This window comes from Danio rerio, chromosome 17 (genome assembly GCF_052040795.2).
Source record: "Danio rerio strain M-AB ecotype USA chromosome 17, GRCz13ab, whole genome shotgun sequence".
In the NCBI taxonomy this organism is placed as follows: Eukaryota; Metazoa; Chordata; class Actinopteri; order Cypriniformes; family Danionidae; genus Danio; species Danio rerio.
The window spans coordinates 43,399,365-43,412,692 of NC_141037.1; the positions used below are offsets into that span (position 1 = coordinate 43,399,365).

The 13,328-nt window shown below is 33.6% G+C and overlaps 1 protein-coding gene across 6 annotated transcripts in view; it reads right to left on the bottom strand.

The window, feature by feature from the left end:
• Positions 1 to 13,328, bottom strand: part of LOC797812 — a 299,215-nt gene that overhangs the window by 86,440 nt on the left and 199,447 nt on the right. For all 6 annotated transcript variants that reach the window (XR_015513701.1, XR_015513702.1, XM_087290924.1 and 3 more), the window contains one exon: positions 12,957 to 13,031. The gene's annotated coding sequence lies outside the window, so the exon portion shown is untranslated. The remainder of the gene's footprint in view (positions 1 to 12,956; positions 13,032 to 13,328) is intronic.

The following is a 13,328-nucleotide window of genomic DNA, read 5'->3' on the forward strand; positions in this document are numbered from 1 at the left end:
GCACCAGTTTACCAGAAAGTGAAAATGTGGTTCTTTTTGACTCAATGAACGAAAACAGTGCTTTTATTCACAAATAATTTGCTCAATATTGCAGTTTTACACATAAATCTAATTCACATCTTTGGATGGAAACATAGCAACCCAGGCTCGTTCTAAAAATATACCCACGTATACATTTACATTCCAGGAGGTAGTGCTGACCCACCCTGCTTCTTCCCTAAACTAAACCAATAGTGTTTTTTAAAAGCACAGACTGACCTATACACCAGCTACCCCAAACAGATAGTGTTTTAAAAAGCAATCCAGAAAAAAAAGCCAGCTTATTTTTTACCACTTTTTGAGATTTTACCACATTCTTACCCCGATATTTACTTGTTTATGTTATTTTTTGAATTCTGTTTTTGTTTTACCTATACTTTCTGGAACGGTTCTTCATCAGACTTGAACCCGTCACCGTAGTCAACTCTTTTCAGCATATCAAGTCTGCCAGCGTACACTATGAGCCACTTGACAAACTGGTAACAGCAGATAAGCCATTCATATGGAGGTAAGCGGTCAGCTGCTAGCATGAAAAGGATCAGCATTCGTTTTAAAGACAAAATGCAGCCATGCATACTTCTGGCTACATAATTTGCGATCACCAGAAATGTATATTGGGCTACGTTTTCAAAATGATTCTATGTTGTTAATATGTGCTACATACATCCTAAGAAATAGCCAGTATTTTAGTAATATGAGTTATAAAACAAATGTAATGTAAAGAATTAACCAATACACATATTTATGAATTAATTTATTCATTAAAAACTAATAAATGCTACTACTACTACTACTACTACTACTACTACTACTACTACTACTACTTCTTCTATTACTACTACTACTTATGAAACATAGCTACTGTAACATTATAAAGCTTTCAGCTTTAGGCCATTTTTGATTCTCTGCAACTCATTCAAATACCACACAATAGTGTCTAAATCCCCTTAAATGAACACATCAACCTAATAAAGGTGACAGATAGCTGCCCCTTCACATAAATTGAAAATCACTGACAGCTTCCACCTTTTCTTCTTTCATAAGATCACTGCTGTTGTAGATGTAATTTCCTGTTTTCTAAGAACTGCTGTGTCAAGAAAGTCTCCTGTTCTAATTTCCGTTTCTCAGTTTCCAACGTAAACTCCATTTAACAATGTTCTAATTAGAAAAGTGCTAATTAATTTTGTTTTTCAAAAAGCAGGATAAAAGAAAAAAGGTGCCATCACAGAAATAACATAACATAAATCATCTATAAAAGCCATTTATAAAACTGTTTGAATATTCTTTGTCATTCATTTATTTTCCTTTAGCTTGGTCCCTAAGCTATCAGGGGTCACCACAGCAGAATGATCTGCCAACCATTCCAGTGTATGTTTTACGCAGCTGATACCCTTCCACCCACAACCCAATTCTGGAAAACACCCATACACTCGAACGTTCACACACATACTCATACACTTTAATGCCAATTTTGTTTACCCAATGCACGCATAGGGCATGTTTGGGCTGTTTGGTAAACAGGAGCACCCGGAGGGGACCAAACAAACATGGGGAAAACATGCAAACACACAGAAATTCTAACTGGAATGCGAACCAGTTGACCTTCTTGCTGAGCAGCAACAATGCTAACCACTGAGCCACCGTGGCGCCTTACTCTTTTTATTTATTTTTTGATTATTTGTGGAATGGACGATAGCTCAAGGCAGGACTAATATACAGTAGTTGTATTAGATTATCTGTGACATTGTTTTTATTTAAAAAAAATGGCTTAGAAAAACACATTACTGGTATGCATCTGGAGACAAACTATGGCACAGATGTATTTTAGGATAGCCCTAGATAAGACTTTTTTATTTAATGTGATTTAAATGCGCACTTTGACAGTTAAGCTGTTTTTTTTTAAAGCTCCAGCATGTGTTTGAATGGTACAGAATTTAGTACTCTGTTTAATTTAATCAGTTAATGAAGATCTTCTTTAAAAACGGATTGTGCTGCTTCTCATCGAGCTAAGGCTTCAAAAAATGCAGCAAAAGAATGCAGAACATAAAATAATATTTTTTGATTTCAAACTGACTATATATATATATATATATATATATATATATATATATATATATATATATATATATATATATTAGGGCTGTAACGATACACGATATGAAATCGAAATCGAGACACTCATATCTAAGATCCTGTGTCGCCGTGTGATAAGGGAGAATCGCGACAGACCCCGTGACCACCTTTCCAATAACGTCACACGTGCCTGCAAAAGTTGAGCTAGTTGAAGAAGAACGTGAGGAAACACTTTTTTTTTCCCGCTCGACATTACAAGCACTGCTCCGTTTAAGCCCTCGCAATAAGCGCTTAGCCGGGAGAGCTCGCACAGAGTTCTTAGTAAGGGACCGTCTGAATGTGTCAGGAATATCAATAACAATACCAACTTAACCCCGCTTGACAACAGACAACGGCAGAAACATTGCCAATGCTGTCAAAGCATTGTTGTTAATGTGGCTGTGCAGAGAGAGATGGGCATTCACCAGATGCCCCGACTCCTCTGCAGAAGAAACTTTTCTGTAACCGTGCTGTGCGCTTTCTGTTTAGCCCTTTGGGAGTTAACGTTACGTGCTGATTGACAGGTGCGCGATACGTGAGGCCAGGAAACCGGACGTAGCTTTCAGTTAAGATGAACACAGTTTCTATAGTTATACTTTATTTATAAATAAAGGTATATGGCTCTGCATATAATCACTCTATCTTGCTGGAGTTTATAGCAGTTTCGCTTTACTTCAGGACGCATTAATGCCGCTTTGAAGGTCTAATCGCTGTTTTAAGTTATCCAGAGCTGTATGAATGTAAAAATCTTGAATATCACAATAGTATTAAATATTACAATTGTAACAACATAGACAGCAACACTTTTGCACAATCGATACCCAGCTGATGCAATGGTTTCATAAGAGGACAGTGCTTTTTCTCTTCTTTTTTCCTTTTCAACATAAAGGCAGTGAGGTGCGCTCTGTTTTCGGCTTATAAAGCATGTATTCACATTAATGCAATAGCATATTTAAACAACAAAACTGTTTACAAAAAGTCTACATATGCGTTGTTGTTGTCTTTTCATCACGCAGCGCGCACACTTGAACCGCGAGGGGGAGAGAGGAAACCATCAGGACATATTTTTTAAAATAATGATTTCTACTAAAAATGTAAAAGGTTTTGTTATTATAATAATAACAGCGGGGCATTAAATAAATGCATATTTTCTGTGGAGCGGGCAATTTGAGGAAGTCTGCGATATTTATTTGACGGAAGAAAAAACATGATTGGAAAAAGACAGCCTATGCCGGTTGTTAAAAAGAATCAGTAAGTATTTTCGATTTGTAATATAAATTAATTATTTAAATGAAAATAATTTAGGGCAGTCCTATTTATTTTATTTATTTTATTTAGATTATTCTGCTCTTCTGTGCTAAACACTGCAGGTGCGTAAAGATGCTCTGTTGTTCTGTTCTGTTATTAATATGCTAGCATTTAAAAATAAATCAGTAGCTTATTTTAAAATGCAATATTTAATTTGTCGGACACAAAATAGACACGTCAATTTGTTTAATATAAAATTAATAGTAATCTGACCAGTTAACCATTAATAACCAATTAATGAGCAGCGGTTGTCGGTTAGCTAAATTAACCGAAATGAGAATCCCTAGTAGCCATTTAATTTACTTTTTCTATGTAAGAGAACTTGATGGAAAAATAATTTTCAACATGCTTGAACCATCTACACAATGGAGTTTAGTTCTGTTTGGTTTTTCAACAGTATTTTGTTACAAAGAAAACAAAAGTGATATAGCTTTGGCTATATAACGTCGTTGTCTGTGGCCCCTAAATCTAAAAGTTATAAATTGCCACGAAATTGTTTCACTCTCACATCATTTAAAAGAAAAGATCCACATTGTCCCTCGATAACGTCAACAGACTGGACTGGTTTAGCAACTGGATAAATGTAAAGGAGGACTAAGCAAAATTGTTTCTACTTTATATTTAATGTTCTCAACTTACAGCAATACAACTTTACAATGAGTGCAATTGTTTGTATTCAATACTTTATTATTATTTTTTTTTCTTTATTGGCATTGATTGTTTTGAAATTCAAATGGCATTAACATGCCTGTGTTTTAATTTCTGTAATATTAATCGCTGTCAGGCCAGGATCTTGATAGTTTATTGTGGGTTTGTTGTTTACATGAAGAAATCTGTGTTACAAGTTAAACAAAAATTCTAATAAACAATTATATTTTGAATTTAAATAGTTTTTGTCTTGCGTTTACATTATTTTTACATTTGAATAGCCAACATTACAAGTTTCAGTCTTTTGAATGTGATAAATCATGATTAATCGAGATTAATAAAAAAAAAATGTGATTAATTAGTATTTTTTTTAATCGATTGACAGCACTAATATATATATATATATATATATATATATATATATATATATATATATATATATATATATATATATATATATATATATATATATATATATATATGCATTAGTAACATTGTATGTAACATCTAATTATATTAGATAATTTTGAAACTGTTTATTGAGGTCCGAGACTGTGTGAGGATTTTAAAAGCATCCAGGCCTAAGAAATTGTACCTTTTTTACCTTTAATAATGAATTAATTTATCAAACAGTGTATCCATCTTCGGATGGCTACTTCTAGCGGGATAAACCGCCATGTCATAAAGAGTGAAACATCTCAGACTGGTTTCTTTACCATGACAATGAGTTCACTGTGCTCAAATAACCTCCAAAGTCACCAGACTCAATCCAATAGAGCACCTTTGGGACGTGGTGGAATCATGGATGTGCAGCTGACAAAACTGCATGCTATCATGTTAATATGGACCAAAATCTTTGAGAAAGATTTCCAGTACCTTGTTAAATCTATGCTATGAAAGATAAAGGCAGTTCTAAAGGCAAAAAGGGTCCAACTCAGTAGTAGTAATGTGAACCTAATAAAGTGGCCAGTTAGTGTATGTCGCAGAATGAAAATAAATAAATAAATAAATCACAATTTTAGATGAAATTTTAGTTTTTATGTTTTTATAAGATTGTGCAGCCCCAATTTAAATCTAATCAAATGAAACAGTACTCCAACCATGAACTATATAAAAGAAGTACAAAGTGTTACCCAGCTACTTTTATGTTTAAATTGAAAAACAACTAGCTTTTTCTCATCTGCCACACATATCTCACACATCTGTTCTGACACAGTTTGTGCCTACACAAGCTAATTTGTCACAGTAAAAAAGTATTCTTGCAAGAATAAACAATAGCTTTGCTGTTTAGGGCTGCTGATGAAAGCGTGCTATTATATATTTTTTTTCTTTCTTCTAGGCCTTTTTGAAAATATGTTTATACTGAGAAAATCTGTTATTTTCCCTAAAGATACATCTGTTGTCTTTAGTACAAATCTGTCATGGCACAATGCTTTGTTGCTTCTGGAAGTTTAGAGTAATGACACACACCCATAACCTGATAGGTATTCTCAAAACTTTAGCAGCGAAATATACACAGTAGATTATATTAGGGCAGAACAATAAACAGTATATCGTTTTAACATTGATATCGCAATGTGTGCATCCGCAATAGTCACATCGCAGGATCTTCAATGTCTAGTCATATTAGTAGACTAAGCACAACAGTTCAGGACATTAAAGTGATTTGTGAGTTGTTGCGAAGCTTATGCATAATAGAGTAAAATAGACTTTAAGCAAGTCTAAATTATCCAGGCGCAGAAAATTGTGCTGTTTGTAGGCTTATTAAAAATGAATTGTATTCAATTATTTAAATGATGAAGACCATAGTGTTATTTTACATTTGATTATTCAGCTTATGTGCCTGAATACTATTAAACTGAAAAGACAGTATATTTCATTTATATTTTTTCTATGCTTGTTATAATGATAATATTATTATTATTAATAATATTATTTGTCATTTTATACTCTTCCCCTCAAAATCAATCTAATCAAAACTGATTTATTTCCAAATAGAGCCATGTGATTTTAAGTCATCTATGGGAACTGTTTTAATTTTGCAATAAACTACCTGACAAGAGTCTTGTTGTCAATTCCAGTTGTAAGAGCAACTAAAAATAACTTGACTTCCAGTTTCTCATGTTGCAGAAGGTAGGTTTTTTTTTTTTTCAATGAATCATCTGTTGAACTGCATCCTAATCATCACAAATACTGCAGAAGGCCTACTGGAACCTTCATGGACCAAGAGTCTTCAAGATTCTGACAGAAATCAGTCAGGTTTGTTGAAGGAAAATCATGGTTTTGGTTTACATTCAGTATAGGGGCATGCAAGATATTTGCAGAGTGGATGGCAGCATCCACAGCCTGAGGTATCAATACATTTGTGCTGCCCATTACAAACCACAAGAGAGGGAAAATCCTTCAGCAGGATAGCACTCCTTCTCATACTTCAGCCTGCACATCAAAGTTCCTGAAAACAAAGAAGGTCAAGGATTGGCCAGTCCAGTCAACAGACAGGAATATTATTGCCTGTCTGGGGTAAAGTAAAATAGGAGGTGTTGAAGATGAATTCAAAAAGAAAAATCTTTATGAACTCTGGGAGTCCTGCAAGAACGCTTTATTTGCCATTGCAGATTACTTTATTTGTCAAAGTTATTCGAGTCGTTGCAGAGATATACGGATGCAGTTATTTAAGCTCATGGGAGTCACAATATATAACACAATATAAGTTATTTTTCCACTGCACCATTACATTATATTCTATACTGTATATTTATTCCTGTTAAGTGACAAGACTTTTGTCTAAGCCAAGTCAGACATGGTTAAATAATAAAAATCCAAGCATCATCATATTTTATCTTGGTAAAATATGCATAATATTGAGGCCTCTGCTTTTCATATAAGCCTCTTTTAATACCAAATGATCAACTAAAAGTCAAGTTATTATTTGTTGTTCCTAAAACTTGGATAAGCACCGAGTCTTTTGTTAGGCAGTGTACAAATTGAAAAAAGAACAATGTGCAAATTGTCATTTTTTTTATTTATTTTTTTTATTTCTAATACTGTATAGGCCTACACTATACTATTAAAAAAAAAAAAAAAAAAAAAAAAACCTTTAGGTCACCTAAAAATCATTGATCCTAGATGTTCTAATCTTTCTCATGGTTACAGCCACATATGTAAAAACAAAGCACTTAGGCTCACAAATATCTATGAAAGAATAGGTCATCCTTAGGAATTCTAACTGAAATCAAGTGTGATATTGTGATATACGCCATCTGTTCAATAAGAAAAGTGTGAATCTTCCTCACCACTAAATATCCCATGGTCAGCTGTTAGCAGCATTATAACAAAGCAGAAGCAATTGGGATCAACAGCAATCAGCATATAATGGTAGGCCATGTAAAATCACATTGTCGCCAACTTTCTGCAGAATCAATAGCTACAGACCTCCATCCATCACGTGGCCTTCAGATTAGCTCAAAATCAGTGCATAAAAGCTTTAAGGGATGGGTTTCCACAGCCTGATCTCACAAGGAACCTTAACTATTTTATGTTTTGTTAGTATAGTGGTTAATTTATACAAATCAGTGTTCAGTCTTACAAAAATGTATGATTTTAAAAAAAGAGGCATGGCCCAACCTCACCTCTTAGCCAAACAATCATTATGGCATAAGCAAATTGTAATAAATTGTACAAATGAGATTGTATAAATTCATACGAATTAGCCGCTAAATCAAAAAGTTACGAATTGCTGTGGGATTGTGTTGGTTTTCATGACCGAACAGCTGCATTCAAGCCATTACCAAGTACAATGCAAATGTTCACCACTGGACACTTAAGCAGGTCGCACACCAGAAGCGCCGCTCGGCGCCGCGACACGGCGCGCACATGACAGATTAAAGTATCGCATACCAGACGCGCACATTCGAATGATATTTAACATGAAACTAATCAGATGCCGCTCTGTGGCATGGCTGAAAAATGAACTGAGTCGTGGGCAGGCGCCGCCGACAGCCGCCGACTTGCGGCGCCGGTGTGTGTATCCTGATAGAAACCTATGTTTAGAATTCTAAAATGCATGGTGCTGCGTGTCGCTGCGCGGCGCGCCGCCGAGAGGCGCTTCTGGTGTGCAACCTGCTTTACACCCCATTCACATGGGGCGTCAGCATCAACTCTTACCATTCACTTTGAATGGGTGACATCAGGCATTGTGACAACTGCATTGTGGATCCATTGGTGCTGCTTCAGTGGTATTGCTCACTGTAGAAGTTGGGACTTTCTCAAATTTTTTAAGCGCAGACGGAAGCATCAGCCAATCAGATCACTGTATGCAAATACATCAGCTCAGACAGTCGCCGGTTGCTGACTAATTTCAATGGTTGTTGCTACGATGAAAATCGCGTTAGCCCCATCATCAAGCGTTGATGCTGAAGCCCTGTGTGAATCGGGCATTAGAGTATTGGAGATTTGTTCTCTGAAGTGATGAACTACACTTCTCTTCTTAGTTTTTATTTTATTCATTTATTATTAGAGTTATTTTTTTAGTTAGGGGTTGGCCTCGACCCCTTAATATAGTTTACAGCAAAAAAAAATTAATTTTAATTTTAATTTAAAAGCATCAGGACTACAAATGGGCTATATTCTCACACGTGCAAAGAGCTGTTTTAGGCTGTAAATTAAAGCTAATAATTTAAAAACAATTATTACTAGAAGTAATTGTTTCGCTTTACAAAACATGTGTGTCATTAGAAGCCATGGCTATTGATTTGTACTTGTTTGTGTGAGTTTTTTTTTTTTTTTTAATTAGAAAAACCTATCACTATTCACCACCATTATATGAATCACCAAGGATCAGAGATTCATCTAAAAATCTTATTTATTGTTCTACTTAAGAAGAAGAGTGACTTACATCCAAGATGACCTGTGGGTAAGTACACAAATAGAAACAAAAAAAAGGTGAAATCTTTTTAATTCCAGATATGCTTCAGCATTTCAAGAAATTGTGGATTTTTTCATCTTCTCAAACTTTGTGGGAACAGTTTGGGGATGACCTCCTCCTGCAACACAACTGTTTATCAGTGCACAAAGCAAGGTCCATATAGACATGGATGAGCAAGTTCGGTGTGGTGAAACTTGACTACATGGCCTCAACCTAATCATCTTCAAGATGAATTAGAGCGGAAACAGTGAGCCAGGCCTTCTCATCCAACATCACATACTGTACATGCACCTCTAGAAGAATGGTCACAAATTCCTATAAATACACTCCTAAACCCATTGGGAAGCCCTCTCATGAGAGTTTAAGCTGTTATAGCTGCAAATTTACTCTATACTGGACTTTTTTTTGTGACTCAAAAAGCTATTTCTGCTTCATTCAACTCCAAAAATGTATTTCGTTGCTTCTTATTAAAACTACACCTAATGTATGATAAACAGTATTTTCACATTTGATCAAATTTGTATGCTGTTCAAATTTACTACCCTTTCATTATGTTGGTGGCTGTTTTTGCCCCGTTGACTTCAATTATAATATTTATTTATTTATTTTATTTTTTTTTTTTGCAAAGCCATTACACCATTTATTCATGCATTAATTTGTTGGTGGTTTTTCCTGTTGAATTTTAGAAAATTTCCAGTTTTTTCCCCCTAAAATATGCATCTAGGCAATTTATTACCAAAAGTTATTGTATTTGCTGAAACACAGAAAAGGTTGTGGGCAAATTAAGACTCAAAATCAACCCAGAATGGATAAAAACATCTTCAACAGCACACAACAGTTCATGCTGATAGCATGAACTACATTAAGTTACATAACAAAAGTTAAGTTTTATTTCAGCTAATAAAGCATGCGCATTTACATCAACATGGAAATTGTGCTTTCATAGATAAGATAAAACATCATTTCAAACTTGCTAAGTGATGTAAAATAAAATGACAAATCAAGTTGCATTCACTGCCAGTTATGTCTTGGTAAAATGTCAGTTGGCTAAACTCAAGCTAAGCTTAATCAGTTATCTTAACTTAAATCTTACAATTAAATGTTTCAGTTATTGTAGGTGTTACCACATGAAGTACAATTTCTAAGTCGATCAAAAAAAAAAAACGCAGTACAAATTAAATCTTAAGGATTACGACTGGGATGCCTTTTAAGTTCATGTGAACGTAAAGACAAATGTCCCAATAATTTATATGACATTTTATATGACATTAAATATACCAAAGTGCAAATGCTAGAGTTTTATCATTAGAATAGATCGGAAATCAACTTAAATCCCATAAGATCCCTGATCCCGCGGTCATTTGTAATAAACAGCTTAAAAACAGCATGATATTTCCATTTCAGACCTTTTTCTGACAGCTGATGTGCACAAAAAAGTAAAGCTGCCATCCATTGTGTCACAATTTTTCATGCTACATGCACGTAAACAGTATGTCATGTTTACAAATGTTATGTTGACAAAAATCTACCATGACAAAACTAAACTGATGGATAATACAAAAGTCTCCTTCTTAGGCTAGCTTTTGTTCTTCCTAAATAGCAAGGATACTTGACAATTTGCATTTATCATATTATGTATTTGGTATCATATAACATGTTCTGGTATAAGGACATTTTATGTTGCAAACCTAAATGCACTTTTAGTCAAATTGTTTGATTACAATAGCCATTACAGGTGATTATAACTGTAGATATTAGCCATTGTAACACATGTTAACACATTTAAAATTAACAATGTAACTTGCCTTAATAAATATATTATAAACAAACCATTGCATTACAGATGTAACATTTGCCATTATACCTTGTCATATGAGTAATACATAAGTAAATGATGTGGTGTCCAGTTAAAATGCTAAAAGCTTTAGAAAAAAAATAAAAAATAATGCAGTGAACCAAAGCTGCATTCAGACACACAGACATTTTATCTGATATTATTATTGATGTTTTCTGATGGTGACCAATGGCTTTGATTAGTTTTGTTTATATTTAGCTGAAGGGAACAATACTAAAATCCGAAATACAGTAGTTGATATATTGTCACATATATATTTTTGTGAACATAAATTAGATTTGCAGCCGTGAATATTTCTGTTGAAAACAGTGTGCATCAAAATACTATCATACATATGCTATACATAAATAATTGCATACTCTAATAAACTATTTAATTACATTTACACAGTCCATTGCTGACATTTCATGTCTAAATCTTGTCTAAAAAATACGAGAGAGAGAGAGAGAGAGAGAGAGAGAGAGAGAGAGAGAGAGAGAGAGGGAATTGTTAAAAAGTTTAACTAATATAGTCAACACAAAATTAGCTATCTTTAAAATTAAAATATTTGTCCAAAAATATTTTACAACATGTCTACAACAGTACAAATAACTTCATTTAATCCCCATTTATGCCAAAAAACTTCATCTTTTTGTAGAATTTAAAATTATTGTTTTGCTTGCCCGGTTAAAAAAATGATTGCGTTTTTAACCACTATAATCACCATTACAGCATCCTGAATTGACTTTATTCATAAACTGATATTATTTTTCTATACCCTTTTGTATTCAAATCCCGATATAAAAAAAAATGCTTTATGGATAAAAAATAAAACATTTAAAACATCAAAAAGTGGGAATGTGTTTTACAATCCTTTAAACAACGACCAACTGAGAGAAAGAGAAAATAATAGCAATAATAAGATGAAGAAGAAGAGAAGACGACAAAGAAAAATGCGATTAAAAAGACAATGATGAAGAGGTCACACTTTACAATAAGGTTCATTAGTTAATGTTAATTGATGCATTTACTGACGGGAACAAACAATGAACAATACATTTACTACTGTATTTGTTCATGTTAGTTAACGATAGTTAATGAAAATACTGTAGTTAATTGGTAGTTCATGTTAACTCATGGGGCATTAACTAATGTTAACAAGCATGGACTTGGATATTAATAATGCATTAGTAAATGTTCAATTATGAATAATAAATGCTGTACATGTGTTGTTCATGATTAGTTCATGTTAGTAAATGCATTAACTAATGAACCTTATTGTAAAGTGTTATCGATGAAGAATATAAAGAAGACGAAGAAAAGATGAAGACAAAGACAAAGAAGCAGTAGAATAAGATGATAAAGAAGACAATGATAAAGATGAGGAGAATAAGACATTGTAAAAGTTGATGAAGAAAAAGAAGACAAAGAAAAAGACGAAGAAGACAGAGCAAGATGATGAATAAGAAATTGATGGATGAGAAGATAAAGAAGATGGAAAAGACTATGAAGAAGAAAAAGAAAATATGAAGATGATGATGATATGAAGAAGAATATGATGATGATGAGGAAGACAATGATGAAGAACAACAAAAGAAGACAAAGAAGAAGATGAACAAGACAAAGAAGACAAAGACGATGAATGAGAAGACAATGAAGACTATGAAGAGGACATAGAAAAGATAAAGAAAAAAAGAAGAAAAGACAGTAATGAAGAAGATGAAGACAAGGAAAATTAGACCATGAAGAAGATGACAAAGAATACAAGGAAGATAAAAAAGATGAAGAAGACAAAAAAGAACAAAAAAAATCATGAAGAAGAGTAGGAGACGATTAAAAAGAATACAACGATGAAATGAAGAAGAAGAAATGATAAAGGAAAAGTATGAAGAACAAAAGATGGAAAAAAAAGACAATGATATTAAAATTTGAGAATAAATTTACACTTTTTAAAATTTATTTTTTTTTTTTGTCAACTGTCAACCAGCTAACATCACTTCACATTTGCTCATCATTGCACTAAAGTAAACAGGACAGGTTATAATGGTATACATGTACAACAGGCTGCGAATATGAACAGATCATTCTTACCTATATTGTGTCTTGTGCCATATGGCTGTTTCTCTCAGCCTTTTCCCACCCAAACGCTTCCAGAGAGATAGTTTCCTGAGGAAACAAACAAACACACAGACAAACAAATAAATCCACAATAAGAATGAAGATAGCACATTCAGTGTATTTATTTTGTAAATGACTGCATAAATATTCTCCTTTTCCTGGATGTCTGGATCTTTCAAACTGTCATTTACTGTATTTTGCTTTGACATCCATTTTGTTTTTACAGCAGCGTGATACTATTTCAATAGCCATGAAGGCCAGATACAGATGATTTATAAAACCGCATGAGGATTTTTCACAGCGGGTCCTTTACTGCAAACATCTACTGTTTTTTACAAAAGGATT